The 6910-nt window shown below is 44.0% G+C and overlaps 1 protein-coding gene and 1 long non-coding RNA gene across 3 annotated transcripts in view; one reads left to right on the top strand and one right to left on the bottom strand.

Moving 5' to 3' along the window:
* The window catches only part of Tmod1 (tropomodulin 1), a 79605-nt gene that overhangs the window by 43774 nt on the left and 28921 nt on the right, over positions 1-6910 (bottom strand). The gene's annotated exons all lie outside the window — the stretch shown is intronic.
* The window catches only part of LOC116095961, a 14196-nt gene that overhangs the window by 4050 nt on the left and 3236 nt on the right, over positions 1-6910 (top strand). The window contains exon 2 of the long non-coding RNA XR_004120777.1: positions 952-1275. This is a non-coding gene — a long non-coding RNA (uncharacterized LOC116095961). The remainder of the gene's footprint in view (positions 1-951; positions 1276-6910) is intronic.

Raw genomic sequence — 6910 nt, 5'->3', positions numbered from 1 at the left:
AATGGTAGCTTCACGGCTGGAGCTAACAGGCTGAAGTGTGTCCCCCAACCTCTCAAGCCACACACTGAAGCCCCAACTCCCAACATGACTGTATTTGGAGATAGGATCTGTGTGGAAGTGACAGAGGTTAAATGAGGTCATGAGGTAGAGCAGGATTAGAGTCCTTCCAAGAAGAGACATCACAGACTGCTGTGTGCCCCTCCCCAGCCACCTGTCACAAGAGGACATAGCGAGAGGCAGCTGATCCCGAGCCAGAAAGAGGCCCTCCATAAGAAATCCATCCTGCCAGACCCCAGGCTGGGCCTTCTAAGCCCCCAGGATTTAGAAAATACGGTTCTAGCACATAAGTTCCACAGTATGTAGTGCTTCATGACAGCAGCCTGGGCTTAGCTCAGAAGGGTGGGCTGAGCAGCAACAGCAAGTCAGGAAGAGGTTCCTTTCCTAGGTGATGAAAACGTTTTCAAATTGATTATATTGAAGGTTGGACAACTGTGGTAGATTTAAACACTGAATTGTCTACTTTAAATGAGTAAATTGGATGGTGTGTGAATTACATCTAAAATAAAGCTATTCCCGCCCCCTACCCCTAATAGGAAAATATTGTCAAAACACCCAAAGCAATACAACTAACTTGAGCAGTCCCAGGATGCTGAGAAGTAAGGCTGGTCTCAGGCTAGTGGCCAGCAGTGATGCTGGGAATGGCTAGGTCAGAGCCAGCTGGATCGAAAGTGCTGCTATATCCCGCAGTGTGATGTGTCATGGAATAGAAATTGACCATGAAGGAGATGAGACAGAGAAAATACTGTTTTTGATCACCTTCAATGCATAGGATTCAAACCTACTCTCAGACACAGGCCAGCCAGTGTGAGGAAGAGAGTCCCCATCATCTTGGTGGCAAGGAGAATGTCATGACCATGTATATGTAGAACATATCTTTCATTACCTTTTCAGAAACGGACTCAACAAACGTCTACGGAGTGACTGTTACTAATGTGCCCAGACACTGTTTAAGGAGATAGGGTCATGACCCAGTCAAGGGGAGCAAAGACATTGTGAGGTGAAGCGGGTGGAGCAGACAATGAAGAGAAATCTCAACCACTCATGGTCCTTCCCTCAAGACATCTTGGTCAAGGCCCTGAAGGAGTCATGCCACTGAACAGTGAATCTCGATCTGTTACCAGGCTATATGTCACCTGTAGTGGCAGACTCTCTGATGGCTGCCGGCAAGGGGAGCCATTTGTCTCCAAGGATCCCATCTTCCTGCAAGTGCCTAAAGTAAGTACAAGCACTCTGGTTTCACCACAGTGGCCAGCCTTTTGTATTAGATGGGAAAGTGCGTGTAGGTTTAAGGAATGGATGCAAAGGCACTCTCTGCTATCAGCTTAAAATGGCAGCTGTGGGACCCCTGGGCATAGTGCTGACTGTGCCTTTTGAGCCTTACAGTGCCCAGTTTCAGCAAACTGATAACATATACAGATGTGGATGGGCTAATTAAACCTGCTTATTTTAATGGGAATTCTTCTGATTTTAAAGTATTGACATGTAATCTAAACATCCAGGGCAGATAAAACACATTTAAAACGGCCTCTGCCTTGGCGGCCAGGTTGCCATGTTTGGTCTAAGTCTACTGTTAGACTAAAATGCCACATAGAGGAACTCACGACATCCTTTACTGTAGATGTCTGCTCACTCCTGGCACTGGGCTAGGGAAAGAGGTATACACATTAGTTTTTAATTAAGGATGCTTTTAAGCTGTGAGTGGGGGTGCAGATACCTTTAATGTTAGGGAGGCATAGGCAGGCAGATCTCAGTGATTTTGAGGCCAGCCTGTTCTATATAGATAGGACTATGTAGTGGGCTCTTATCTCAAAACAAAAACAAACAAACAAACAAAAAACACAAACTAAAAAACAAAGAATGGCCAGGCAGTGGTGGTGTATGACTTTAATCCCAGCACTTGGTAGGCAGAGGCAGGCAGATTTCTCAGTTCAAGGCCAGCCTGGTCTACAGAGTGAGTTCCACAATAGCCAGGGCTACACAGAAAAACCCGTCTCAAAATAAAACAAACAAACAAACAAACAAAAGAAAGAATGTTCTTAAATTATAGAAGCAAAAAGTTTAATATATTCTTGGAAAAAATCATAGAAAACTAACCACATTTCCTATAGTACTTTTTTTTTAATATTTATTTTTAATACAAAGTCTTAAACTTACTATTTCGCCCAGGCTATTCTCAAACAAGCAATCTTTCTGCTGCAGCCCCCCCAAGTTCCTGGGATTCCAGGTGTATACCACAACACACAGCTTATTTCAGACTCTTTAAACATTCATTAGCTTCCCATCAAATACCAGACTCAGGCATGCAGTGTCTTAATCTGACCTTCACACCTGTGTGCTGGAGTCCAGTCATCCCAAGGACAGCAGAGACCCACAGATTCTTTCCTGGGATGCTAGTGGCTCTCATGCCCTATAAATTGGCACCATCAGGTCTTTCAGCCATCATCGCTATAGGCAGTGAGGGCTCTGTTAGAAGCCTCCCAGGCTAGACTACTGTGGGCTTAAGATGTATGTGTATAGTAGTCCAGGTGCACAGTGCACTAAAACAAAGGACCGCAGACTCCTGAAAACTCTGTTAGGAAAAGTTTCAAAAGATCTTCTCCACTAATGATTTCAGGCTTAAAAGCCACAGGGCAGGAAGCCCAAGCTTGCATACAAATGACATTGTTTATAAGGAGTGTGCTCTGCAGACCTCTGGCAATGGATGGTTAGCCTTGCACAGAATGATCCTTAACTTGATTCTCCACGGTAACGAAAATAAACTATTGAATTACTTTTGCCAAAGAAATCAGTTATGTCTTAAAAGGGGCAGCGGGGGTGTGTGTGCACAGCATGCCTCCATCGGGCTAGGTACTGCTGCTCTATGACGAAGTCCCAGAACCTCCCACATTAGAGGACAGAGCAAGCAGCACACCCTTCAGGGTGGGTGCTGGGGAACACTGAGAGCCGGGAGGGGAGGACCTCACTGAGGTTACATGCTGGCCACTCTAAGCTTCCCTTGACAAAAGGACCATCCATGTTCATTGTGCCCTAGGACTCGCCAGGTGGGCCCAGCATGAGAGCCAGGGCTGATCACCAGAAGCCAGGTTCCACTTCTGCCAAACTCTGGGGCATGTTACCGTGTGGCTCTGAGTTTCAGATTTTAGCGTTTTAACAAATCAAATATTCAGGTGCACCTAACTGTATGCCAGGCAGTTTTCAGGGCTCTTTGTCTCCCTGTTGTTCTTTTTCTTGTGTGTGCATGTATCACTGTATGGAGTGTGTAAGTATGTGTGTGTAAGAGGTCAGAGGCTGATTCTGGATGATTTCCTCAGTCGCTTCGCCCTACTTTTTGAAGCAGAACTTCTCACTCACTGAACTTAGAGCTCATCTGGCCATTCAGACTAACTTCCAGCAAGCCCCCGGATCCACCTCTATCTTGCTTCCCAACCCATAGTACCAGGATTACAAGCGTCCATGATCGGATCTGTGGGTGCGAGAGATCTAATCTCAGTCCTTCTGCTTGCACCAGAAGCACTTTATCTGCTTGAGCCATCTTCCCGGCACCCAAGGTCCTTTCGACATAATCTATTTATATATACATATGCATGTATGTATGTTTGTGAAACAAAAAAACAAAGCCCACACCATGTCATACAGAGCAGCAACAGAAGACAGACCTGCAAATAGAGGAATCTATGGCCCAACAAAATATAGAAGCTTGGATTTTTGGGGGGTTGTTTTGGACTGTTTCAACAAATTGCCAATGTTTTAAAACCAGGGGCCTATACAGGAAAAAAAAAAAAACAGATTTCCTGACCTCTCAAAATATTATCTGGTGCGGCAGCGCTGAACCTGAATGTTGTACACTGGCTTCAATCAGCAGAGCTAACAGCAGGCATCCTTTAAACAAACCCCCACTCACCTCAGTCCCTCCCACTCCCTATAGTCTCTGAGATGCAAGTTATCAGATGCAGATGCGGTTTTCTCCCTCAAAGATTGTGGCACACGGCACTTCTTTTCCAGTACAGTGAATCTCTTTAGGTAATGTGGATTTCATTGTATCCAAGTCCAAGTCCTTCCAAAGGTAGGAAAAATAAAATATGAGCCATGGTGGCCACAGACTCCTTTCTTTCATCTACCATCTGCTTCCCCCACCTGACGCTGTGGGTATCTGGTCTGCTGCCTGAGGGGTGGGATGTGCTCAGGGGAGAAATAGGCTAAGGCTGAGAAGTAGGCTTCAGGCTTTAGCCAGAGGACTCTTGTCTTTTTAAAGATGGTCTGAGTCAAAGGAGACAAGATACAAAGATCTGTTCGACACGGACAGTGGTGGGCAAGTAGGTATTGTGTGCATTCTCCCTCTGCACCACGCAATAGAGATGCCACAGAAGTAGGAAGCAAGGGCCCCGTTTCCTATGCAGGAGATGCCATGCTGGGGGCGACATGTTGAGGGGTTGATATCCTGCAGAGTGGGAGGATGCTGAACTGAAGCAATGAAGGACTCTGGTTCCAGCAGCAGAGAAAAGGAGGCACTGGGAAGCATGGAGAATGGAGCTGGGTGAGGAGAGGTGTCAGGAGACAAGGGTGGGGTGGGGACACCGCAGCCTGGCCTGACTCTCACCCTCAGTTCTGCACACACTGCTGGGCAGTGTTTCTAAGGATGAGAACCTATTTTTAGAGGAGAGATTTATTTCTTTCCATTCCAACTGTTTACTTCTGTCACACACTTACAATTCTGCCGGTTTGTGTTACAAGACAGCAACCACAGCCCATGGACCAAACTTGGCTGCTCCTGGGATGGCCAGGCGAGGCTCATGGCCTACAGGACCCGATCTGGGGCATGGGAGGGAGGGTGTGCCATTCTGCAGAGTCAGACCCAGAGGGAGACCTGGAAAGCCCAGGTCCTCCTCGTAACCCAGCTGCTGACCTAGGGGTGTGACCTTTGGTAGGTTTTTTTTTTTTTCCTCCTCTCTTGGGTTCATGGTGTTGTCAGCGTTAATTTTTCATCACTACAATGGCCATGTGACTCATGATACTGGTATGACTGTGGCTTGGTTAAAGACAGCACCAACCAAATAGTATATGTCCAGGAGGATAGTATATGTCCAGTCAGGGTCTTCCCCCTGTATGTGTGCATGTGTGTATGTGTGTGTACACATGTATTTGTACACATGTGTACATGTCTCTGTGTATATGAATATGTGAGCAAATGTGTGTGGTGTATGGGATGCATGTACTTGTACATGTATGCTTGTGTTTGCATGTATCTGTTTGTGTGTTCGAGTAGACGTGTGTGCATGTATGTGTGTGTTAATGGCTCCAAGTGCCTTTGCAGCTCTGAGACTCCACAGTTCTGGGTGATTCCTCTATCATTTCTTTCTACAATTTGAGGCCCCTTGTTTTCAGAACCCTTGACACATAAGCCCAGAAAAGACCTGCTGAACACAGTCCACTGTTTAATAGCAGTAGGGTTCCTCACATTTCCCTAGCCCCATCTATAGAAGGGCATAGACTCCTGCCACCATGAGGCATGACTGCAGGATCTTTGTGGAGGTTTTATGAGACAATCCCCATGAAATGCAGAGCCCCCAGCATGCAAGAGCATGTCTGTAGAGACTCATATTACTTCAGGCCTTGAAGACAACCTGCTTCCATTAGCAATTCTGTGGCGATACTGTGTCACAAATTCCCAACAGCTGACTTAAAAATCAACTCTTAGGCTCCAGTTTCTTTCTTTTTTTTCTCTTTTTATCATTGTTTAATGTTTTATAATGAACACTATTTTCAATTAAAAGGTAATAAAGATATCTATAGGTTTGAAAAGAAATGGAATCTAAGGAATGTTGCTCATGATGTGAATTTTAAATCTAAGTTAGGAACTGAGGCTATTTTAAAACTAAGCTTAGTGGTAGAATCAGTGTCCATAAGGGCCCAGGCTTTATTTCCAGCTCCAGAGCACCCCCCCATGCCATCACTAAGTTATGAGAAATAGAAAATAAACAAGTGGAAAATAGACCATGTTCCTATTTATAATTTATAGTAGATTTGCATATAAACATAATAAAGACAAATTCCCCAAGCTATAAATAGCTCATTATATAACACTATAGAACCTTTTGAAAACAAAATACTTCCTGTTAAAATATTTACTTCCTTCTCCTGTTATGAAAACTACATATTATAGTAGCACAAATGAAAAATATGGGAGCTCTATTTTCTATTTGTTTGTTTGTTTTGTATTTAGTAGAGCTTAAAATCTTGGCTCTTACTGTGGTACAAGCCCAAAATAAGAACAATTTTTAGACATTGGATTTCATTGTAATAAGGCTGCACATTTCAATGACCCTCACATCACCAAAGGATTTAACCTCCATAGTAGCTAAGCTGAGAGTTGACAGTTCTGTTGCAACAAGGAATGAATTGTAGGCACGATTTTTGGATACAGATTTCCTGCTATGGTCTAAACTATTTGCCTTGAGTGAGTGACTTTATTCTCAGCCCACAGAGAACAGGTTACATTCATTGAAAAAATGGTGTGTGTATTAAGATGGTCTATCCATAAAGTCATTCATCAACTGTTTCAATGAACAATGGTTCTGCTTGGAGAATGGCACAGACATTAGGTGAGGGTAAGAATCTGGTTCATTGGCTGTGATAGTTTGAAAAAGCATTCATCTCAGAGAAAGAGTAACTTATAAAGTCCTCTTCTTCAAACTTGATACAATAGTTACAAACATCAAGCAAAACATTTAGTCTCACTCTTTGTTGTTCTCTTACAAGCCACCTCCCAAGTTAACTGTGTACGGTTCTTTTGACTGTATAAATACTTTTGAAATATGTAAGCTATTCTGAAAACCATAGTATAGTGTAAAAA

Source organism: Mastomys coucha, unplaced genomic scaffold (assembly GCF_008632895.1).
Source record: "Mastomys coucha isolate ucsf_1 unplaced genomic scaffold, UCSF_Mcou_1 pScaffold18, whole genome shotgun sequence".
NCBI classification, from domain to species: Eukaryota; Metazoa; Chordata; class Mammalia; order Rodentia; family Muridae; genus Mastomys; species Mastomys coucha.
Note: the sequence above shows the minus strand (reverse complement) of the source record. Positions and strands in the feature narration are given on the sequence as shown.